Source organism: Salvelinus namaycush, unplaced genomic scaffold (genome assembly GCF_016432855.1).
Source record: "Salvelinus namaycush isolate Seneca unplaced genomic scaffold, SaNama_1.0 Scaffold222, whole genome shotgun sequence".
NCBI classification, from domain to species: Eukaryota; Metazoa; Chordata; class Actinopteri; order Salmoniformes; family Salmonidae; genus Salvelinus; species Salvelinus namaycush.
The window spans coordinates 37203-63237 of record NW_024059031.1 but is presented as its reverse complement, the minus strand read 5'-3'; the positions used below and the strand labels follow the sequence as shown (position 1 = coordinate 63237).

The 26035-nt window shown below is 44.8% G+C and overlaps 1 long non-coding RNA gene across 1 annotated transcript in view; it reads left to right on the top strand.

Moving 5' to 3' along the window:
• Positions 1-19248, top strand: part of LOC120038492 — a 65061-nt gene extending 45813 nt beyond the window's left edge. Inside the window, exon 3 of the long non-coding RNA XR_005475092.1 lies at positions 19180-19248. This is a non-coding gene — a long non-coding RNA (uncharacterized LOC120038492). The remainder of the gene's footprint in view (positions 1-19179) is intronic.
• Positions 19249-26035: the final 6787 nt, after the last annotated feature.

The following is a 26035-nucleotide window of genomic DNA, read 5'->3' as shown; positions in this document are numbered from 1 at the left end:
CTAGTCCCCAGTTCAGAGTGAAACCCTGAGTATATCCTAGTCCCATTCAGAGTGATAACGCTTGAGTCTATTCTAGTCCCCATTCAGAGTGATAACCCTGAGTCTATTCTAGTCTCCATTCCTGATAACCCTGAGTCTATTCTAGAACCCATCCAGAGTGATAACCCTGAGTCTATTCTAGTCCCCATTCAGAGTGATAACCCTGAGTCTATTCTAGTCTCCATTCAGAGTGATAACCCTGAGTCTATTCTAGTCTCCATTCTGATAACCCTGAGTCTATTCTAGAACCCACTCAGAGTGATAACCCTGAGTCTATTCTAGTCCCCATTCAGAGTGATAACCCTGAGTCTATTCTAGTCTCCATTCCTGATAACCCTGAGTCTATTCTAGTCCCCATTCAGAGTGATAACCCTGAGTCTATTCTAGTCCCCATTCAGTGATAACCCTGAGTCTATTCTAGTCCCATTCAGAGTGATAACCCTGAGTCTATTCTAGTCTCCATTCCTGATAACCCTGAGTCTATTCTAGAACCCATCCAGAGTGATAACCCTGAGTCTATTCTAGTCCCCATTCAGAGTGATAACCCTGAGTCTATTCTAGTCCCCATTCAGAGTGATAACCCTGAGTCTATTCTAGTCTCCATTCAGAGTATAACCCTGAGTATATCCTAGTCCCCATTCAGAGTGATAACCCTGAGTCTATTCTAGTCCCCATTCAGAGTGATAACCCTGAGTCTATTCTAGTCCCCATTCAGAGTGATAACCCTGAGTATATCCTAGTCCCCATTCAGAGTGATAACGCTGAGTCTATTCTAGTCCCCATTCAGAGTGATAACCCTGAGTCTATTCTAGTCCCCATTCAGTGATAACCCTGAGTCTATTTAGTCTCCATTCCTGATAACCCTGAGTCTATTCTAGAACCCATTCAGAGTGATAACCCTGAGTCTATTCTAGTCTCCATTCAGAGTGATAACCCTGAGTCTATTCTAGTCTCCATTCCTGATAACCCTGAGTCTATTCTAGAACCCATCCAGAGTGATATCCCTGAGTCTATTCTAGTCCCCATTCAGAGTGATAACCCGAGTCTATTCTAGTCCCATTCAGAGTGATATCCCTGAGTCTATTCTAGTCTCCATTCAGAGTGATAACCCTGAGTCTATTCTAGTCTCCATTCAGAGTGATACCCTGAGTATATCCTAGTCCCCATTCAGAGTGATAACCCTGAGTCTATTCTAGTCCCCATCAGTGATAACCCTGAGTCTATTCTAGTCTCCATTCAGAGTGTAACCCTGAGTCTATTCTAGTCTCCATTCCTGATAACCCTGAGTCTATTCTAGAACCCATCCAGAGTGATAACCCTGAGTCTATTCTAGTCTCCATTCAGAGTGATAACCCTGAGTCTATTCTAGTCTCCATTCCTGATAACCCTGAGTCTATTCTAGTCCCCATTCAGAGTGATAACCCTGAGTCTATTCTAGTCTCCATTCAGAGTGATAACCCTGAGTCTATTCTAGTCCCCATTCAGATGATAACCCTGAGTCTATTCTAGCCCCATTCAGAGTGATAACCCTGGTCTATTCTAGTCCCCATTCAGAGTGATAACCCTGAGTCTATTCTAGTCTCCATTCAGAGTGATACCCTGAGTCTATTCTAGTCTCCATTCAGAGTGATAACCCTGAGTCTATTCTAGTCCCCATTCAGAGTGATAACCTGAGTCTATTCTAGTCCCCATTCAGAGTGATAACCCTGAGTCTATTCTAGTCCCCATTCAGTGATAACCCTGGGTCTATTCTAGTCCCCATTCAGAGTGATAACCCTGAGTCTATTCTAGTCCCCATTCAGAGTGATAACCCTGAGTCTATTCTAGTCTCCATTCAGAGTGATAACCCTGAGTCTATTCTAGTCTCCATTCCTGATAACCCTGAGTCTATTCTAGTCCCCATTCAGAGTGATAACCCTGAGTCTATTCTAGTCTCCATTCAGAGTGATAACCCTGAGTCTATTCTAGTCCCCATTCAGAGTGATAACCCTGAGTCTATTCTAGTCCCCATTCAGAGTGATAACCCTGAGTCTATTCTAGTCCCCATTCAGAGTGATAACCCTGAGTCTATTCTAGTCCCCATTCAGATAACCCTGAGTCTATTCTAGTCCCCATTCAGAGTGATAACCCTGAGTCTATTCTAGTCCCCATTCAGAGTGATAACCCTGAGTCTATTCTAGTCCCCATTCAGAGTGATAACCCTGAGTATATCCTAGTCCCCATTCAGAGTGATAACCCTGAGTCTATTCTAGTCCCCATTCAGTGATAACCCTGAGTCTATTCTAGTCTCCATTCAGAGTGATAACCCTGAGTCTATTCTAGTCTCCATTCCTGATAACCCTGAGTCTATTCTAGAACCCATCCAGAGTGATAACCCTGAGTCTATTCTAGTCCCCATTCAGAGTGATAACCCTGAGTCTATTCTAGTCTCCATTCCTGATAACCCTGAGTCTATTCTAGAACCCATTCAGAGTGATAACCCTGAGTCTATTCTAGTCCCCATTCAGAGTGATAACCCTGAGTCTATTCTAGTCCCCATTCAGAGTGATAACCTGAGTATATCCTAGTCCCCATTCAGAGTGATAACCTGAGTCTATTCTAGTCCCCATTCAGAGTGATAACCCTGAGTCTATTCTAGTCCCCATTCAGAGTGATAACCCTGATATATCCTAGTCCCCATTCAGAGTGATAACGCTGAGTCTATTCTAGTCCCCATTCAGAGTGATAACCCTGAGTCTATTCTAGTCCCCATTCAGTGATAACCCTGAGTCTATTCTAGTCTCCATTCCTGATAACCCTGAGTCTATTCTAGAACCCATTCAGAGTGATAACCCTGAGTCTATTCTAGTCTCCATTCAGAGTGATAACCCTGAGTCTATTCTAGTCTCCATTCCTGATAACCCTGAGTCTATTCTAGAACCATCCAGAGTGATATCCCTGAGTCTATTCTAGTCCCCATTCAGAGTGATAACCCTGAGTCTATTCTAGTCTCCATTCAGAGTGATATCCCTGAGTCTATTCTAGTCTCCATTCAGAGTGATAACCCTGAGTCTATTCTAGTCCCCATTCAGAGTGATAACCCTGAGTCTATTCTAGTCCCCATTCAGAGTGATAACCCTGAGTCTATTCTAGTCTCCATTCAGAGTGATAACCCTGAGTCTATTCTAGTCTCCATTCCTGATAACCCTGAGTCTATTCTAGAACCCATTCAGAGTGATAACCCTGAGTCTATTCTAGTCCCCATTCAGAGTGATAACCCTGAGTCTATTCTAGTCTCCATTCGAGTGATAACCCTGAGTCTATTCTAGTCTCCATTCAGAGTGATAACCCTGAGTCTATTCTAGTCCCATTCTGATAACCTGAGTCTATTCTAGACCCATCAGAGTGATAACCCTGAGTCTATTCTAGTCTCCATTCAGAGTGATAACCCTGAGTCTATTCTAGTCCCATCCTGATAACCTGAGTCTATTCTAGTCTCCATTCAGAGTGATAACCCTGAGTCTATTCTAGTCTCCATTCAGAGTGATAACCCTGAGTCTATTCTAGTCCCCATTCAGAGTGATAACCTGAGTCTATTCTAGTCCCCATTCAGAGTGATAACCCTGAGTCTATTCTAGTCCCATTCAGAGTGATAACCCTGAGTCTATTCTAGTCCCATTCAGGTGATAACCCTGAGTCATTCTAGTCTCCATTCAGAGTGATAACCCTGAGTCTATTCTAGTCCCCATTCAGAGTGATAACCCTGAGTCTATTCTAGTCCCCATTCAGAGTGATAACCCTGAGTCTATTCTAGTCCCCATTCAGTGATAACCCTGGTCTATTCTAGTCCCCATTCAGAGTGATAACCCTGAGTCTATTCTAGTCCCATTCAGAGTGATAACCCTGAGTCTATTCTAGTCTCCATTCAGAGTGATAACCCTGAGTCTATTCTAGTCTCCCATTCCTGATAACCCTGAGTCTATTCTAGTCCCCATTCAGAGTGATAACCCTGAGTCTATTCTAGTCTCCATTCAGAGTGATAACCCTGAGTCTATTCTAGTCCCCATTCAGAGTGATAACCCTGAGTCTATTCTAGTCCCCATTCAGAGTGATAACCCTGAGTCTATTCTAGTCCCCATTCAGAGTGATAACCCTGAGTCTATTCTATTCTCCATTCCTGATAACCCTGAGTCTATTCTAGTCCCCATTCAGAGTGATAACCCTGAGTCTATTCTAGTCCCCATTCAGAGTGATAACCCTGAGTCTATTCTAGTCCCCATTCAGAGTGATAACCCTGAGTATATCCTAGTCCCCATTCAGAGTGATAACCCTGAGTCTATTCTAGTCCCCATTCAGTGATAACCCTGAGTCTATTCTAGTCTCCATTCAGAGTGATAACCCTGAGTCTATTCTAGTCTCCATTCTGATAACCCTGAGTCTATTCTAGACCCCATCCAGAGTGATAACCCTGAGTCTATTCTAGTCCCCATTCAGAGTGATAACCCTGAGTCTATTCTAGTCTCCATTCCTGATAACCCTGAGTCTATTCTAGAACCCATTCAGAGTGATAACCCTGAGTCTATTCTAGTCCCCATTCAGAGTGATAACCCTGAGTCTATTCTAGTCCCCATTCAGAGTGATAACCCTGAGTATATCCTAGTCCCCATTCAGAGTGATAACCCTGAGTCTATTCTAGTCCCCATTCAGAGTGATAACCCTGAGTCTATTCTAGTCCCCATTCAGAGTGATAACCCTGAGTCTATTCCTAGTCCCCATTCAGAGTGATAACGCTGAGTCTATTCTAGTCCCCATTCAGAGTGATAACCCTGAGTCTATTCTAGTCCCCATTCAGTGATAACCCTGAGTCTATTCTAGTCTCCATTCTGATAACCCTGAGTCTATTCTAGAACCCATTCAGAGTGAGTAACCCTGAGTCTATTCTAGTCTCCATTCAGAGTGATAACCCTGAGTCTATTCTAGTCTCCATTCCTGATAACCCTGAGTCTATTCTAGAACCCATCCAGAGTGATATCCCTGAGTCTATTCTAGTCCCCATTCAGAGTGATAACCCTGAGTCTATTCTAGTCTCCATTCAGAGTGATATCCCTGAGTCTATTCTAGTCTCCATTCAGAGTGATAACCCTGAGTCTATTCTAGTCCCCATCAGAGTGATAACCCTGAGTCTATTCTAGTCCCCATTCAGAGTGATAACCCTGAGTCTATTCTAGTCTCCATTCAGAGTGATAACCCTGAGTCTATCTAGTCTCCATTCCTGATAACCCTGAGTCTATTCTAGAACCATTCAGAGTGATAACCCTGAGTCTATTCTAGTCCCCATTCAGAGTGATAACCCTGAGTCTATTCTAGTCCCATTCAGAGTGATAACCCTGAGTATATCCTAGTCCCCATTCAGAGTGATAACCCTGAGTCTATTCTAGTCCCCATTCAGAGTGATAACCCTGAGTCTATTCTAGTCCCCATTCAGAGTGATAACCCTGAGTATATCCTAGTCCCCATTCAGAGTGATAACGCTGAGTCTATTCTAGTCCCCATTCAGAGTGATAACCCTGAGTCTATTCTAGTCTCCATTCCTGATAACCCTGAGTCTATTCTAGAACCCATCCAGAGTGATAACCCTGAGTCTATTCTAGTCCCCATTAGAGTGATAACCCTGAGTCTATTCTAGTCTCCCATTCAGAGTGATAACCCTGAGTCTATTCTAGTCTCCATTCCTGATAACCCTGAGTCTATTCTAGAACCCATCAGAGTGATATCCTGAGTCTATTCTAGTCCCCATTCAGAGTGATAACCTGATCTACTAGTTCATTCCTGATACCCTGAGTCTATTCTAGTCCCATTCAGAGTGATAACCCTGAGTCTATTCTAGTCCCCATTCAGTGATAAACCCTGAGTTCTATTCTAGTCTCCATTCAGAGTGATAACCCTGAGTCTATTCTAGTCTCCATTTGATAACCCTGGTCTATTCTAGACCCATTCAGAGTGATAACCCTGAGTCTATTCTAGTCCCCATTCAGAGTGATAACCCTGAGTCTATTCTAGTCCCCATTCAGAGTGATAACCCTGAGTCTATTCTAGTCTCCATTCAGAGTGATAACCTGAGTATATCCTAGTCCCATTCAGAGTGATAACCCTGAGTATTCTAGTCCCCATTCAGAGTGAAACCCTGAGTCTATTCTAGTCCCCATTCAGAGTGATAACCCTGAGTATATCCTAGTCCCCATTCAGAGTGATAACGCTGAGTCTATTCTAGTCCCCATTCAGAGTGATAACCCTGAGTCTATTCTAGTCCCCATTCAGTGATAACCCTGAGTCTATTCTAGTCTCCATTCCTGATAACCCTGAGTCTATTCTAGAACCCATTCAGAGTGATAACCCTGAGTCTATTCTAGTCTCCATTCAGAGTGATAACCCTGAGTCTATTCTAGTCTCCATTCCTGATAACCCTGAGTCTATTCTAGAACCCATCCAGAGTGATATCCCTGAGTCTATTCTAGTCCCCATTCAGAGTGATAACCCTGAGTCTATTCTAGTCTCCATTCAGAGTGATATCCTGAGTCTATTCTAGTCTCCATTCAGAGTGATAACCCTGAGTCTATAGTCCCCATTCAGAGTGATAACCCTGAGTCTATTCTAGTCCCCATTCAGAGTGATAACCCTGAGTCTATTCTAGTCTCCATTCAGAGTGATAACCCTGAGTCTATTCTAGTCTCCATTCCTGATAACCCTGAGTCTATTCTAGAACCCATTCAGAGTGATAACCCTGAGTCTATTCTAGTCCCCATTCAGAGTGATAACCCTGAGTCTATTCTAGTCCCCATTCAGAGTGATAACCCTGAGTATATCCTAGTCCCCATTCAGAGTGATAACCCTGAGTCTATTCTAGTCTCCATTCAGAGTGATAACCCTGAGTCTATTCTAGTCTCCATTCCTGATAACCCTGAGTCTATTCTAGAACCCATTCAGAGTGATAACCCTGAGTCTATTCTAGTCCCCATTCAGAGTGATAACCCTGAGTCTATTCTAGTCCCCATTCAGAGTGATAACCCTGAGTATATCCTAGTCCCCATTCAGAGTGATAACCCTGAGTCTATTCTAGTCCCCATTCAGAGTGATAACCCTGAGTCTATTCTAGTCCCCATTCAGTGATAACCCTGAGTCTATTCTAGTCTCCATTCCTGATAACCCTGAGTCTATCTAGAACCCATTCAGAGTGATAACCCTGAGTCTATTCTAGTCCCCATTCAGAGTGATAACCCTGAGTCTATTCTAGTCCCCATTCAGAGTGATAACCCTGAGTATATCTAGTCCCCATTCAGAGTGATAACCCTGAGTCTATTCTAGTCCCATTCAGAGTGATAACCCTGAGTCTATTCTAGTCCCCATTCAGAGTGATAACCCTGAGTATATCCTAGTCCCCATTCAGAGTGATAACGCTGAGTCTATTATAGTCCCCATTCAGAGTGATAACCCTGAGTCTATTCTATCTCCATTCCTGATAACCCTGAGTCTATCTAGAACCCATCAGAGTGATAACCCTGAGTCTATTCTAGTCCCCATTCAGAGTGATAACCCTGAGTCTATTCTAGTCTCCATTCAGAGTGATAACCCTGAGTCTATTCTAGTCTCCATTCCTGGTAAACCCTGAGTCTATTCTAGAACCCATCCAGAGTGAATCCCTGAGTCTATTCTAGTCCCCATTCAGAGTGATACCCTGAGTCTATCTAGTCTCCATTCAGGTGATAACCCTGAGTTATTCTAGTCCCCATTCAGAGTGATAACCCTGAGTCTATTCTAGTCCCCATTCAGAGTGATAACCCTGAGTCTATTCTAGTCTCCATTCAGAGTGATAACCCTGAGTCTATTCTAGTCTCCATTCCTGATAACCCTGAGTCTATTCTAGTCTCCATTCCTGATAACCCTGAGTCTATTCTAGTCCCCATTCAGTGATAACCCTGAGTCATTCTAGTCTCCATTCAGAGTGATAACCCTGAGTCTATTCTATCTCCATTCCTGATAACCCTGAGTCTATTCTAGAACCCATCCAGAGTGATAACCCTGAGTCTATTCTAGTCCCCATTCAGAGTGATAACCCTGATGTCTATTCTAGTCTCCATTCCTGATAACCCTGAGTCTATTCTAGAACCCATCAGAGTGATAACCCTGAGTCTATTCTAGTCCCATTCAGAGTGATAACCCTGAGTCTATTCTAGTCCCCATTCAGAGTGATAACCCTGAGTATATCCTAGTCCCCATTCGAGATGATAACCCTGGTCTATTCTAGTCCCATTCAGAGGATAACCCTGAGTCTATTCTAGTCCCCATTCAGAGTGATAACCCTGAGTATATCCTAGTCCCATTCAGAGTGATAAGCTGAGTCTATTCTAGTCCCCATTCAGAGTGATAACCCTGAGTCTATTCTAGTCCCATTCAGTGATAACCCTGAGTCTATTCTATCTCCATTCCTGATAACCCTGAGTTATTCTAGACCCATTCAGAGTGATAACCCTGAGTCTATTCTAGTCTCCATTCAGAGTGTATAACCCTGAGTCTATTCTAGTCTCCATTCCTGATAACCCTGAGTCTATTCTAGAACCCATCCAGGTGTATCCCTGAGTCTATTCTAGTCTCCATTCAGAGTGATAACCCTGAGTCTATTCTAGTCTCCATTCAGAGTGATATCCCTGAGTCTATTCTAGTCTCCATTCAGAGTGATAACCCTGAGTCTATTCTAGTCCCCATTCAGAGTGATAACCCTGAGTCTATTCTAGTCCCCATTCAGAGTGATAACCCTGAGTCTATTCTGTCTCCATTCAGAGTGATAACCCTGAGTCTATTCTAGTCTCCATTCCGATAACCCTGAGTCTATTCTAGAACCCATTCAGAGTGATAACCCTGAGTCTATTCTAGTCCCCATTCAGAGTGATAACCCTGAGTCTATTCTAGTCCCCATTCAGAGTGATAACCCTGAGTATATCCTAGTCCCCATTCAGAGTGATAACCTGAGTCTATTCTAGTCCCATTCAGAGTGATAACCTGAGTCTATTCTAGTCCCCATTCAGAGTGATAACCCTGAGTATATCCTAGTCCCCATTCAGAGTGATAACGCTGAGTCTATTCTAGTCCCCATTCAGAGTGATAACCCTGAGTCTATTCTAGTCTCCATTCCTGATAACCCTGAGTCTATTCTAGAACCCATCCAGAGTGATAACCCTGAGTCTATTCTAGTCCCCATCAGATGATAACCCTGAGTCTATTCTAGTCTCCATTCAGAGTGATAACCCTGAGTCTATCTAGTCTCATTCTGATAACCCTGAGTCTATTCTAACCCATCCAGAGTGATATCCCTGAGCTATTCTAGTCCCCATTCAGAGTGATAACCCTGAGTCTATTCTAGTCTCCATTCAGAGTGATATCCCTGAGTCTATTCTAGTCCCCATTCAGAGTGATAACCCTGAGTCTATTCTAGTCCCCATTCAGAGTGATAACCCTGAGTCTATTCTAGTCCCCATTCAGAGTGATAACCCTGAGTCTATTCTAGTCTCCATTCAGAGTGATAACCCTGAGTCTATTCTAGTCTCCATCCTGATAACCCTGAGTCTATTCTAGTCCCCATTCAGAGTGATAACCCTGAGTCTATTCTAGTCTCCATTCAGAGTGATAACCCTGAGTCTATTCTAGTCCCCATTCAGAGTGATAACCCTGAGTCTATTCTAGTCCCCATTCAGAGTGATAACCTGAGTCTATTCTAGTCTCCATTCAGAGTGATAACCCTGAGTCTATTCTAGTCTCCATTCAGAGTGATAACCTGAGTCTATTCTAGTCCCCATTCAGAGTGATAACCTGGTCTATTCTAGTCCCCATTCAGAGTGATAACCCTGAGTCTATTCTAGTCCCATTAGAGTGATAACCCTGAGGTCTATTCTAGTCCCCATTCAGAGTGATAACCCTGAGTCTATTCTAGTCCCCATTCAGAGTGATAACCCTGAGTCTATTCTAGTCTCCATTCAGAGTGATAACCCTGAGTCTATTCTAGTCTCCATTCCTGATAACCCTGAGTTATTCTAGTCCCCATTCAGAGTGATAACCCTGAGTCTATTCTAGTCTCTATTCAGAGTGATAACCCTGAGTCTATTCTAGTCCCCATTCAGAGTGATAACCCTGAGTCTATTCTAGTCCCCATTCAGAGTGATAACCCTGAGTCTATTCTAGTCCCATTCAGATGAAACCCTGAGTCTATTCTATTCTCCATTCCTGATAACCCTGAGTCTATTCTAGTCCCATTCAGAGTGATAACCCTGAGTCTATTCTAGTCCCCATTCAGAGTGATAACCCTGAGTATATCTAGTCCCCATTCAGAGTGATAACCCTGAGTCTATTTAGTCCCCATTCAGTGATAACCCTGAGTCTATTCTAGTCTCCATTCAGAGTGATAACCCTGAGTCTATTCTAGTCTCCATTCCTGATAACCCGAGTCTATTCTAGAACCCATCCAGAGTGATAACCCTGAGTCTATTCTAGTCCCCATTCAGAGTGATAACCCTGAGTCTATTCTAGTCTCCATTCTGATAACCCTGAGTCTATTCTAGAACCCATTCAGAGTGATAACCCTGAGTCTATTCTAGTCCCCATTCAGAGTGTAACCCTGAGTCTATTCTAGTCCCCATTCAGAGTGATAAACCCTGAGTATATCTAGTCCCCATTCAGAGTGATAACCCTGAGTCTATTCTAGTCCCCATTCAGAGTGATAACCTGAGTCTATTCTAGTCCCCTTCAGAGTGATAACCCTGAGTATATCCTAGTCCCATTCAGAGTGATAACGCTGAGTCTATTCTAGTCCCCATTCAGAGTGATAACCCTGAGTCTATTCTAGTCCCATTCATTGATAACCCTGAGTCTATTCTAGTCTCCATTCCTGATAACCCTGAGTCTATTCTAGAACCCATTCAGAGTGATAACCCTGAGTCTATTCTAGTTCCCTTCAGAGTGAATACCTGAGTCTATTCTAGTCTCCATTCCTGATAACCCTGAGTCTATTCTAGAACCCATCCAGAGTGATATCCCTGAGTCTATTCTAGTCCCCATTCAGAGTGATAACCCTGAGTCTTATTCTAGTCTCCATTCAGAGTGATATCCTGAGTCTATTCTAGTCTCCATTCAGAGTGATAACCTGAGTCTATTCTAGTCCCCATTCAGAGTGATAACCCTGAGTCTATTCTAGTCCCCATTCAGAGTGATAACCCTGAGTCTATTCTAGTCTCCATTCAGAGTGATAACCTGAGTCTATTCTAGTCTCCATTCCTGATAACCCTGAGTCTATTCTAGAACCCATTCAGAGTGATAACCCTGAGCTATTCTAGTCCCCATTCAGAGTGATAACCCTGAGTCTATTCTAGTCCCCATTCAGAGTGATAACCCTGAGTATCCTAGTCCCATTCAGAGTGATAACCCTGAGTCTATTCTAGTCCCATTCAGAGTGATAACCCTGAGTCTATTTAGTCCCCATTCAGAGTGATAACCCTGAGTATATCCTAGTCCCCATTCAGAGTGATAACCTGATAGTATTCTAGTCCCCATTCAGAGTGATAACCCTGAGTCTATTCTAGTCTCCATTCCTGATAACCCTGAGTCTATTCTAGAACCCATCCAGAGTGATAACCCTGAGTCTATTCTAGTCCCCATTCAGAGTGATAACCCTGAGTCTATTCTAGTCTCCATTCAGAGTGATAACCCTGAGTCTATTCTAGTCTCCATTCCTGATAACCCTGAGTCTATTCTAGAACCCATCCAGAGTGATATCCCGAGTCTATTCTAGTCCCCATTCAGAGTGATAACCTGAGTCTATTCTAGTCTCCATTCAGAGTGACAACCCTGAGTCATTCTAGTCCCCATTCAGAGTGATAACCCTGAGTCTATTCTAGTCCATTCAGAGTGATAACCCTGAGTCTATTTAGTCTCCATTCAGAGTGATAACCCTGAGTCTATTCTAGTCTCCATTCCTGATAACCCTGAGTCTATTCTAGTCCCATTCAGAGTGATAACCCTGAGTCTATTCTAGTCTCATTCAGAGTGATAACCCTGAGTCTATTCTAGTCCATTCAGAGAGTGATAACCCTGAGTCTATTCTAGTCCCCATTCAGAGTTATAACCCTGAGTCTATTCTAGTCCCCATTCAGAGTGATAACCCTGAGTCTATTCTAGTCCCCATTAGAGTGATAACCTGAGTCTATTCTGTCTCCATTCAGAGTGATAACCCTGAGTCTATTCTAGTCTCCATTCAGAGTGATAACCCTGAGTCTATTCTAGTCTCCATTCCGAGTGATAACCCCGAGTCTATTCTAGTCCCATCAAGTGATAACCCTGAGTCTATTAGTCTCCATCCTGATAACCTGAGTCATTCTAGTCCCCATTCAGAGTGATAACCCTGAGTCTATTCTAGTCCCCATTCAGAGTGATAACCCTGAGTCTATTCTAGTCCCCATTCAGAGTGATAACCCTGAGTATATCCTAGTCCCCATTCAGAGTGATAACTGAGTTATTCTAGTCCCCATTCAGTGATAACCCTGAGTATTCTAGTCCCATTCAGAGTGATAACCCTGAGTCTATCTAGTCTCCATTCCTGATAACCCTGAGTCTATTCTAGAACCCTTCAGAGTGATAACCCTGAGTCTATTCTAGTCCCCATTCAGAGTGATAACCCTGAGTCTATTTAGTCCCCATTCAGAGTGATAACCCTGAGTATATCCTAGTCCCCATTCAGAGTGATAACCCTGAGTCTATTCTAGTCCCCATTCAGAGTGATAACCCTGAGTCTATTCTAGTCCCCATTCAGAGTGATAACCCTGAGTATATCCTAGTCCCCATTCAGAGTGATAACGCTGAGTCTATTCTAGTCCCCATTCAGAGTGATAACCCTGAGTCTATTCTAGTCTCCATTCCTGATAACCCTGAGTCTATTCTAGAACCCATCCAGAGTGATAACCCTGAGGCTATTCTAGTCTCCATTCAGAGTGATAACCTGAGTCTATTCTAGTCTCCATTCTGATAACCCTGAGTCTATTCTAGAACCCATCCAGAGTGATAACCCTAGTCTATTTAGTCCCCATTCAGAGTGATAACCCTGAGTCTATTCTAGTCTCCATTCAGAGTGATAACCCTGAGTCTATTCTAGTCTCCATTCCTGATAACCCTGAGTCTATTCTAGAACCCATCCAGAGTGATATCCCTGAGTCTATTCTAGTCTCCATTCCTGATCATACTATTGTCTTACTTATTCATTCTAATGTGATGTGAGTTTTTATCTAGCGTGTCATACTGAAATGTGTCGGTATAAAGACATTACTTGGACCCAGTGAGATCCCTCGTCACTTCCTGTTCATGCCAGCCTGAGTCTCAGATCTTTCATGTTGTCATTGTCACACGTGAAGTTGGCAAGACAGCACAATTATACTGAACAAACATAGAAACAAATATACTGGACAAACATAGAAACAAATATACTGGACAAACATAGAAACAATTATACTGTACAAACAAAGAAACAAAAATACTGTACAAACAAAGAAACAAATTTACTGGACAAACATAGAAACAAATATACTGGACAAACAAAGAAACAAATATACTGGACAAATATAGAAACAAATGTACTGGACAAACATAGAAACAAATATACTGGACAAAAAAATAAACAAATATACTGGACAAACATAGAAACAAATATACTGGACAAACATAGAAACAAATATACTGGACAAACATAGAAACAAATGTACTGGACAAACATAGAAACAAATGTACTGGACAAACATAGAAACGAATGTACTGGACAAACATAGAAACAAATATACTGGACAAACATAGAAACAAATTTACTGGACAAACATAGAAACAAATTTACTGGACAAACATAGAAACAAATGTACTGGACAAACATAGAAACAAATATACTGGACAAAAAAAGAAACAAATATACTGGACAAACATAGAAACAAATATACTGGACAAACATAGAAACAAATATACTGGACAAACATAGAAACAAATGTACTGGACAAACATAGAAACAAATATACTGGACAAACAACGAAACAAATGTACTGGACAAACAACGAAACAAATATACTGGACAAACAAAGAAACAAATTTACTGGACAAACATAGAAACAAATATACTGGACAAACATAGAAACAAATATACTGGACAAACATAGAAACAAATATACTGGAGAAACAAATATACTGGACAAACATAGAAACAAATTTACTGGACAAACAACGAAACAAATATACTGGACAAACATAGAAACGAATGTACTGGACAAACATAGAAACAAATATACTGGACAAACATAGAAACAAATTTACTGGACAAACATAGAAACAAATATACTGGACAAACAAAGAAATAGATTTACTGGACAAACATAGAAACAAATATACTGGACAAACATAGAAACAAATATACTGGACAAACATAGAAACAAATTTACTGGACAAACATAGAAACAAATGTACTGGACAAACATAGAAACAAATGTACTAGACATACAAAGAAACAATTATACTGGACAAACATAGAAACAAATATACTGGACAAACAAAGAAACAAATATACTGGACAAACAAAGAAACAAATGTACTGGACAAACATAGAAACGAATGTACTGGACAAACATAGAAACAAATATACTGGACAAACATAGAAACAAATTTACTGGACAAACATAGAAACAAATTTACTGGACAAACATAGAAACAAATTTACTGGACAAACATAGAAACAAATTTACTGGACAAACATAGAAACAAATATACTGGACAAACATAGAAACAAATTTACTGGACAAACATAGAAACAAATATACTGGACAAACAAAGAAACAAATACACTGGACAAACATAGAAACAAATGTACTGGACAAACATAGAAACAAATGTACTAGACATACAAAGAAACAATTATACTGGACAAACATAGAAACAAATATACTGGACAAACAAAGAAACAAATGTACTGGACAAACATAGAAACGAATGTACTGGACAAACATAGAAACAAATATACTGGACAAACATAGAAACAAATTTACTGGACAAACATAGAAACAAATTTACTGGACAAACATAGAAACAAATTTACTGGACAAACATAGAAACAAATATACTGGACAAACATAAACAAATGTACTGGACAAACATAGAAACAAATATACTGGACAAACAAAGAAACAAATATACTGGACAAACATAGAAACAAATGTACTGGACAAACATAGAAACAAATTTACTGGACAAACATAGAAACAAATATACTGGACAAACATAGAAACAAATTTACTGGACAAACATAGAAACAAATATACTGGACAAACATAGAAACAAATATACTGGACAAACATAGAAACAAATTTACTGGACAAACATAGAAACAAATATACTGGACAAACAAAGAAACAAATACACTGGACAAACATAGAAACAAATGTACTGGACAAACATAGAAACAAATGTACTAGACATACATAGAAACAAATATACTGGACAAACAAAGAAACAAATGTACTGGACAAACATAGAAACGAATGTACTGGACAAACATAGAAACAAATATACTGGACAAACATAGAAACAAATTTACTGGACAAACATAGAAACAAATTTACTGGACAAACATAGAAACAAATTTACTGGACAAACATAGAAACAAATATACTGGACAAACATAGAAACAAATGTACTAGACAAACCCCATAATTTCAGCGTTTTTACTGAGTAACAGTTCATATAAGGAAATCAGTCAATTGAAATAAATAAATTAAGTCCTAATTTATGAATTTCACATGACTGGGCATAGGCCCACCCACTTGAGAGCCAGACCCAGCTAACCAGATGAGTTTTTCCCCACAAAAGGGCTTTATTACAGACAGAAATACTCCTCAGTTTAATCAGCTGTACAGGTGGCTGGTCTCAGACGATCCAGCAGGTGAAGAAGCCGGAGGTGGAGGTCCTGGACTGGCGTGGTTACACGTGGTCTGCGGTTGTGAGGCCAGTTTGAACGTACCACCGAATTCAAATCCGTTTGAGGCGGCTTATGCTAGAGAAATGAACATTAAATTATCTGGCAACAGCTCTGGTGGACATTCATTCAGTCAGCATGCCAATTGCACGCTCCCTCAAAGCTTGACACATCTGTGGCATTGTGTTGTGTGACAAAACTGTACATTTTGGAGTGGCCTTTTATTGTTCCCAGCACAAGGTGCACCTGTGTATTGATCGTGCTGTTTAATCAGATTATTGATATGCCACACCTGTCAGGTGGATGGATTATCTTGGCAAAGGAGAAAGGCTCACTAACAGGGATGTAAACATGTGTGTGTACGCAATTTAAGAGAAATAAGCTTTTTCATGCATATGGAACATTTCTGGGATGTTTTATTTCAGCTCATGAAACATGTTGCGTATATTTTTTGGTTCAGTATAGATCTGGGACTCAGTTCATGCAATCAGTTTGGGTTAAATTGATGGGCTCTTGATCCAAGTTCTGGTCAAACTCTCCGTTCTCTCTCTCTCCGTACTCTCTCTCTCCGTACTCTCTTCTCTCTCTCTCCGTTCTCTCTCCTCTCTCTCTCCGTACTCTCTCTCTCCGTACTCTCTCCTCTCTCTCCGTTCTCTCTCTCTCCGTTCTCTCTCCTCTCTCTCTCCGTACTCTCTTTCTCCGTACTCTCTCTCTCCGTTCTCTCTCTCCGTACTCTCTCTCTCCGTACTCTCTCCTCTCTCTCTCCATTCTCTCCGTTCTCTCTCTCTCTCCGTTCTCTCTCTCCGTTCTCTCCGTTCTCTCTCTCCGTTCTCTCTCTCTCCGTTCTCTCTCTCTCCGTTCTCTCTTTCCGTTCTGCCAGCAGCTAGATTGAACATCACAGTTGTGTGTGGGCTGGATGGGTCATTACTTCCTGAGTTGCTGCCTTTCCATCCATGTCTCTCTGCCCTCAATACTGCAGACCACAAACAGAAAACTGACTGAAACAGGGAGGGAAAAATTAAAACTTTTTTTTGCTACGGTATGCCCCAGTGAGGAGGAAAATGTAACACACACACACACACACACACACACACTCTCTCCTTGTTGGCTTGGTGATTGTATTCACAAGGCTTTAATCGTTGAAGTCTCGTTCTGTCTGGTGGAGAGCTGTAGTAAAGAGAGGGATTAAACCAGGGTGCCAGCTGGGAAGTTACCAAGTGCCACAGAGGGTTAATAACAGTTATTTAACGTGCTATGTCACTGTCAGAGGGTTAATAACACATATTTAATGTGCTATGTCACAGAGGGTTAATAACAGTTATTTAACGTGCTATGTCACTGTCAGAGGGTTAATAACACATGTCACTGTCAGAGGGTTAATAACACACATTTAATGTGCTATGTCACAGAGGGTTAATAACAGTTATTTAACGTGCTATGTCACTGTCAGAGGGTTAATAACACATGTCACTGTCAGAGGGTTAATAACACATATTTAATGTGCTATGTCACAGAGGGTTAATAACACATTTAATGTGCTATGTCAGAGGGTTAATAACACCCATAGTTAATGTGCTATGTCAGAGGGTTAATAAAACCCATATTTAATGTGCTATGTCAGAGGGTTAATAACACCCATGTTTAATGTGCTATGTCAGAGGGTTAATAACACCCATATTTAATGTGCTATGTCAGAGGGTTAATAACACCCATATTTAATGTGCTATGTCAGAGGGTTAATAACACCCATATTTAATGTGCTATGTCAGAGGGTTAATAACACCCATATTTAATGTGCTATGTCAGAGGGTTAATAACACCCATATTTAATGTGCTATGTCAGAGGGTTAATAACACCCATATTTAATGTGCTATGTCACAGAGGGTTAATAACACATTTAATGTGCTATGTCAGAGGGTTAATAACACTCATATTTAATGTGCTATGTCACAGAGGGTTAATAACACATATTTAATGTGCTATGTCAGAGGGTTAATAACACCCATATTTAATGTGCTATGTCACATGGGGTTAATAACACATATTTAATGTGCTATGTCACAGAGGGTTAATAACATCCATGTTTAACGTGCTATGTCACTGTTAGAGGGGTAAAAACACATATTTAACGTGCTATGTCACTGTTAGAGGGGTAAAAACACATATTTAACGTGCTATGTCAGAGGGTTAATAACACCCATATGTAACGTGCTATGTCACTGTTAGAGAATATCAATCAGATGTACCAGAGTGAAGCACTAAGAATCTAATGAAGGATGTAACATGTTGACTCATCGATCCACAGAAGTTGACTCCTGGTATTATGTGGTTAGATACTTGTAATCAAACTGTTTGAAATAGTCCTTCATTTCAGTATATTTTTTAAAAGCAGTCCTCTCCTCCAACAAGCTCCAATCTTTATCTCCTGAACTGTAATGGCTGTAAAATGCTCTTTACATGGGTTCTCTGTGTGTCTGTCTCCTTGCCTCTAATGGCTGTAAAATGCTCTTTACACGGTGTCTGTGAAGATGGGCAAGAGAGAGAGAGAAAGCGAGGGAGAGCTGTAAAATGCTCTTTACACGGTGTCTGTGAAGATGGGCGAGAGAGAGAGAGAAAGCGAGGGAGAGCTGTAAAATGCTCTTTACACGGTGTCTGTGAAGATGGGCGAGAGAGAGAGAGAAAGCGAGGGAGAGCTGTAAAATGCTCTTTACACGGTGTCTGTGAAGATGGGCGAGAGAGAGAGAGAAAGCGAGGGAGAGCTGTAAAATGCTCTTTACACGGTGTCTGTGACGATGACAGCAGTTTGTTACAGAGCCAGGCCTTCCATAGGAAGCCACACATATTATTCTCTGTTGACACTGATTCCCTGTTTGTCTTCTCTCTCCCTCTCCCACTAATTCTCCCTCCCTCCCTCCCTCCCTCCCTCCCTCCCTCCCTCCCTCCCTCCCTCCCTCCCTCCCTCCCTCCCTCTGTCTCCCTCCCTCTGACTCCCTCTCTCCCTCTCCCTCCCTCTCTCTCTCCCTCTCCCTCTCTCTCTCCCTCCCTCCCTCCCTCTCCCTCCCTCCCAAACCTCCCTCCCTCTCTCTCCCTTCCTCTGTCTCTCTGTCTCCCTCCCTCCCTCTAGAGTCAGAGTACAGAGTCCCAGTATTTTTCCAGGCCAGCAGCAGAAACCAGAGACGAACTGAACTCCTCCACAATAACAAAGAGAAGTTCCCTCCAGAAGATGTCAGTTACTATGATCTAATGGGAAAATGTTCCAGAGCCACAGTGTTGGGATAATAAGATACACGATCATCCTCTCTGTCTGTTCCCTGTTTCAGAGCCAGGCACGCAAACACCAGGCCCCAACCAGAAACCCAACCTCTGCCCTGCGGATCAATCCTGGGGAAGAAACTTCACTCTGAGCAGAACAGAGTCCCAGGAGAACAGGCTCCGGTGCCCCAGCCACCGACAGGCCAGCCCAGCCTTACCGCAGAGCTGCCCCACGGCCAGCCCAGCCTTACCACAGACGCAGTGCTGCCCCACGGCCAGCCCAGCCTTACCACAGACGCAGTGCTGCCCCACGGCCAGCCCAGCCTTACCACAGACGCAGTGCTGCCCCACGGCCAGCCCACAACATCCACTGACCCCACAGTACAGGCCGGGGCTGTGGGAGGGGTGGGACTCACAGAGGGGCAGCAACGAGAGAGTGTTGGTCTCCCAGGGAACACTGACCCCAGAGAGACAGTACTGAGTCAGTCCCGGTGTCGGGGTGGTGAAGACGAACCCAGCAGGGTCCCAGGGGAAGACCCTCCCAGGGCCAAGAGGGTGTGCCTTGGGCCACCTCTAGTAGCTTGTTCCTCCAACACTCATAACACACTCAGCTGAATCCTCCAACCCTCTCCCTCTTCCTCCTCCTCTGTCGTCTCCTCGTCCACCTCTGGTCAAATCCAGTGCCAAGACAGAGTCCGAGGCTTTCCCAGCCCCTGCCCCCAGCTGCAGCCTCTTTCCCAGCCCCAGAGAAGGACCAGTCCACAGCCCCATCCCCTCTCTCCTTTCTCCCATACCTAGCCTCTTTCCCAGCCCCAGAGAAGGACCAGTCCACAGCCCCATCCCCTCTCTCCTTTCTCCCATACCTAGCCTCTTTCCCAGCCCCAGAGAAGGACCAGTCCACAGCCCCATCCCCTCTCTCCTTTCTCCCATACCCAGCCTCTTCCCCAGCCCCAGAGAAGGACCAGTCCACAGCCCCATCCCCTCTCTCCTCTCTCCCATACCTAGCCTCTTTCCCAGCCCCAGAGAAGGACCAGTCCACAGCCCCATCCCCTCTCTCCTTTCTCCCATACCTAGCCTCTTTCCCAGCCCCAGAGCAGGACCAGTCCACAGCCCCATCCCCTCTCTCCTTTCTCCCATACCTAGCCTCTTTCCCAGCCCCAGAGAAGGACCAGTCCACAGCCCCATCCCCTCTCTCCTTTCTCCCATACCCAGCCTCTTCCCCAGAGCAGGACCAGTCCACAGCCCCTCTCTCCTCTCTCCCAGCTCCTGCTCTTTCCCCAGCGCCAGAGCAGGACCAGTCCACAGCTCCTCTCTCCCAGCGGCCAGGGCAGGACCAGTCCACAGCTCCTCTCTCCCAGCGGCCAGGGCAGGACCAGTCCACAGCTCCTCTCTCCCAGCGGCCAGGGCAGGACCAGTCCACAGCTCCTCTCTCCCAGCGGCCAGGGCAGGACCAGTCCACAGCTCCTCTCTCCCAGCGGCCAGGGCAGGACCAGTCCACAGCTCCTCTCTCCCAGCGGCCAGGGCAGGACCAGTCCACAGCTCCTCTCTCCCAGCGGCCAGGGCAGGACCAGTCCACAGCTCCTCTCTCCCAGCGGCCAGGGCAGGACCAGTCCACAGCTCCTCTCTCCCAGCGGCCAGGGCAGGACCAGTCCACAGCTCCTCTCTCCCAGCGGCCAGGGCAGGACCAGTCCACAGCCCCTCTCTCCTCTCTCCCAGCTCCTGCTCTTTCCCCAGCGGCCAGGGCAGGACCAGTCCACAGCCCCTCTCTCCCAGACCAGGACCAGCGCCAGCCCCAGAGCGGACCCAGTCCCAAACCTCTCAAACCACAGTGGAAGTGGAGCTGCTTACTCCAGGGAAACAGTCCCAGAGTCTCCTTCCTCTCACAAGCAGCAATAACACAGAGCAGACGAACCAAAACGGCCCCGCCGCAGGTCTGAGGGCCGATCTGTCAAGGATGTAGTCTCCTCAGCCCTGTCTATTGCTTCCACACACTAGGCGTCATAGGGGAGGGAGAGGAGGGGAGGGAGCATGGTGGGAGGAGGAGATGAGAAGGGAGAGGAAGAGGGGAAAGATTATGGAGGGGAAGAGAGGAGAAGAGAGGGAATATAATGGAGGGGAGAAGAGTAGGAGAGGAGAAGAGAGGGGAAAGATTATGGAGGGGAAGAGAGACAGAGAGGAGAGAGACTGAGAGAGGAGAGAGACTGAGAGAGGAGAGAGACTGAGAGGAGAGAGACTGAGAGAGGAGAGAGCTTGAGGGTACAGTAAAGATGCCTGATGCCAGGGATAGAGATGGTATTGTGGCAGATGTGTGTTTACCCAATACCCTGTCTCTTCCACAGTTCCATTTAGGACTTGATCTCTGACTGACTCCTAGGCATCTGACCCCCTTCCAGTATCATCTGACTGACTCCTAGGAATCTGACCCCTTCCAGTATCCTCTGACTGACTCCTAGTCATCTGACCCCTTCCAATATCCTCTGCCTGACTCCTAGTCATCTGACCCCTTCCAGTATCCTCTGACTGACTCCTAGTCATCTGACCCCTTCCAGTATCATCTGACTGACTCCTAGTCATCTGACCCCTTCCAGTATCCTCTGACTGACTCCTAGTCATCTGACCCCTTCCAGTATCCTCTGACTGACTCCTTGTAATCTGACCCCTTCCAGTATCCTCTGACTGACTCCTAGGCATCTGACCCCTTCCAGTATCCTCTGACTGACTCCTAGTCATCTGACCCCTTCCAGTATCCTCTGACTGACTCCTAGTCATCTGACCCCTTCCAGTATCCTCTGACTGACTCCTAGGCATCTGACCCCCTTCTAGTATCCTCTGACTGACTCCTAGTAATCTGACCCCTTCCAGTATCATCTGACTGACTCCTAGGCATCTGACCCCTTCCAGTATCCTCTGACTGACTCCTAGGCATCTGACCCCTTCCAGTATCCTCTGACTGACTCCTAGGCATCTGACCCCTTCCAGTATCCTCTGACTGACTCCTAGGCATCTGACCCCTTCCAGTATCCTCTGACTGACTCCTAGTCATCTGACCCCTTCTAGTATCCTCTGACTGACTCCTTGTAATCTGACTGACTCCTAGGCATCTGACCCCTTCCAGTATCCTCTGACTGACTCCTAGTCATCTGACCCCTTCTAGTATCCTCTGACTGACTCCTTGTAATCTGACCCCTTCCAGTATCATCTGACTAACTCCTAGTAATCTGACCCCTTCCAGTATCCTCTGACTGACTCCTAGGCATCTGACCCCTTCCAGTATCCTCTGACTGACTCCTAGTAATCTGACCCCTTCCAGTATCCTCTGACTGACTCCTAGGAATCTGACCCCTTCCAGTATCCTCTGACTGACTCCTAGGCATCTGACCCCTTCCAGTATCCTCTGACTGACTCCTAGTAATCTGACCCCTTCCAGTATCCTCTGACTGACTCCTAGGCATCTGACCCCTTCCAGTATCCTCTGACTGACTCCTAGGAATCTGACCCCTTCCAGTATCCTCTGACTGACTCCTAGGCATCTGACCCCTTCTAGTATCCTCTGACTGACTCCTTGTAATCTGTCCCCTTCCAGTATCCTCTGACTGACTCCTAGTAATCTGACCCCTTCCAGTATCCTCTGACTGACTCCTAGGCATCTGACCCCTTCCAGTATCCTCTGACTGACTCCTAGGCATCTGACCCCTTCCAGTATCCTCTGACTGACTCCTAGTCATCTGACCCCTTCCAGTATCATCTGACTGACTCCTAGTAATCTGACCCCTTCCAGTATCCTCTGACTGACTCCTAGTAATCTGACCCCTTCCAGTATCCTCTGACTGACTCCTAGGCATCTGACCCCTTCCAGTATCCTCTGACTGACTCCTAGGCATCTGACCCCTTCCAGTATCCTCTGACTGACTCCTAGTCATCTGACCCCTTCCAGTATCATCTGACTGACTCCTAGTAATCTGACCCCTTCCAGTATCCTCTGACTGACTCCTAGGCATCTGACCCTCTTCTAGTATCCTCTGACTGACTCCTAGTAATCTGACCCCTTCCAGTATCATCTGACTGACTCCTAGGCATCTGACCCCTTCCAGTATCCTCTGACTGACTCCTAGTCATCTGACCCCTTCTAGTATCCTCTGACTGACTCCTTGTAATCTGACCCCTTCCAGTATCATCTGACTAACTCCTAGTAATCTGACCCCTTCCAGTATCCTCTGACTGACTCCTAGTAATCTGACCCCTTCCAGTATCCTCTGACTGACTCCTAGTAATCTGACCCCTTCCAGTATCCTCTGACTGACTCCTAGGCATCTGACCCCTTCCAGTATCCTCTGACTGACTCCTAGTAATCTGACCCCTTCCAGTATCCTCTGACTGACTCCTAGGAATCTGACCCCTTCCAGTATCCTCTGACTGACTCCTAGGCATCTGACCCCTTCCAGTATCCTCTGACTGACTCCTAGGCATCTGACCCCTTCCAGTATCCTCTGACTGACTCCTAGTAATCTGACCCCTTCCAGTATCCTCTGACTGACTCCTAGGCATCTGACCCCTTCCAGTATCCTCTGACTGACTCCTAGTAATCTGACCCCTTCCAGTATCATCTGACTGACTCCTAGGAATCTGACCCCTTCCAGTATCATCTGACTGACTCCTAGGCATCTGACCCCTTCCAGTATCCTCTGACTGACTCCTAGGCATCTGACCCCTTCCAGTATCCTCTGACTGACTCCTAGGCATCTGACCCCTTCCAGTATCCTCTGACTGACTCCTAGGCATCTGACCCCTTCCAGTATCCTCTGACTCAGTAGCCAGAGGTGTAGCCAGAGGGGTTCTTGGTGTTGCCAGAGTGCAGAGGGCAGGGCCAGAGTTGGGCCAGATCACTCCCTCTCCATAGCCCCACGGCCAGATAGATTCCTGGGAAACCAGTCAACCCACTTCCCCCTGGGTCTCCACAGCTATGCAGGCCCTCCGGGCCCCCACCCTGGCTCGGCTAGGGCCCAACAAGGAAACCAACCTTCCCAGCCCCCCACTGACTCTGCTCAACTAAATAACAGTCACTCAGCCCTCCCCAGTCACTCAGCCTGCTCTCAGTTCAGTTTTCTCCTTTCAAATCTGATATTAACATTAGAATTATTCCACAATACTGACGACAGATCAGCTCCTGAAGCCTGTGGCTCCATATTGAGGCGGCTTATTCGAATTCTTACCCAACAATAATGCACTGAATCAGGTTTGACACATTATTGGGCTCATATTGATACACATCATCCAATATATTGAGGCATAAATTAGACAGTAGCTTGGCAAAATAGTACTCGATTGATTTCCATATGATTAAAATGTACTTGTAGGTTATTCATCTTTCATTTGATGCATCTTTTTGTCATTTTGTTTATTGTAAAAAATAAAAAAAATTATTGTAACTTGGTTCTTAAGTTATCGGCGGTCACGGAGAGACCGATAAACATCTTGATTTTTATGTTTAGTAGAGATCTTCTGTGTATATAGTGACGCACAATTGGCCCAGCGTCGTCCGGGTTTAGGGGAGGGTTTGGCTGGCAGGGATGTTCTTGTCCCATCGCGCAGATGCGACTCCTGTGGCGGGCCGGGCGCAGTGCACGCTGACGCGGTCGCCAGGTGTACGGTGTTTCCTCCGACACATCGGTGCGGCTGGCTTCCGGGTTAAGCAGGCGTTGTGTCAAGAAGCATCGGGTTGGGTTGTGTTTCGGAGGACGCACGGCTCTCGACCTTCGCCTCTCCCGAGTCCGTACGGGAGTTGCAGCGATGGGACAAGACTGTAACGACCAATTGGAAACCACAAAATTGGGGAGAAAAAGGGGTAAAACAATAAGAAAATAATAATAAAAGCATCTAACGACACACAGTGGTTCTTCGTTTAAAAGTTTTGAGCTTATGCCGCGGCCGTTAGTGGTAGATGGTGGCATTCTGTCACTGCACCACACTATCACAAGGGGGAGTTAGAACGCTGATCTACATTTACATTTAAGTCATTTAGCAGACGCTCTTATCCAGAGCGACTTACAAATTGGTGCATTCACCTTATGATATCCAGTGGAACAACCACTTTACAATAGTGCATCTAACTCTTTAAGGGGGGGGGGGGGGTTAGAAGGATTACTTTATCCTATCCTAGGTATTCCTTGAAGAGGTGGGGTTTCAGGTGTCTCCGGAAGGTGGTGATTGACTCCGCTGACCTGGCGTCGTGAGGGAGTTTGTTCCACCATTGGGGTGCCAGAGCAGCGAACAGTTTTGACTGGGCTGAGCGGGAACTGTACTTCCTCAGAGGTAGGGAGGCGAGCAGGCCAGAGGTGGATGAATGCAGTGCCCTTGTTTGGGTGTAGGGCCTGATCAGAGCCTGAAGGTACGGAGGTGCCGTTCCCCTCACAGCTCCGTAGGCAAGCACCATGGTCTTGTAGCGGATGCGAGCTTCAACTGGAAGCCAGTGGAGAGAGCGGAGGAGCGGGGTGACGTGAGAGAACTTGGGAAGGTTGAACACCAGACGGGCTGCGGCGTTCTGGATGAGTTGTAGGGGTTTAATGGCACAGGCAGGGATCTAGCGGTAGTCTTATCTCTGGCAAATAATGGACTATCTTTTCATAAATTAATGGAGTTGTGAATGTTTCAGTCTGAGAGACTCTCCTCTGGCACTAGACTCCTCCATCAGGCAACAACAACAACGGTCGGTGGAGAGAACTTAGGTAAAC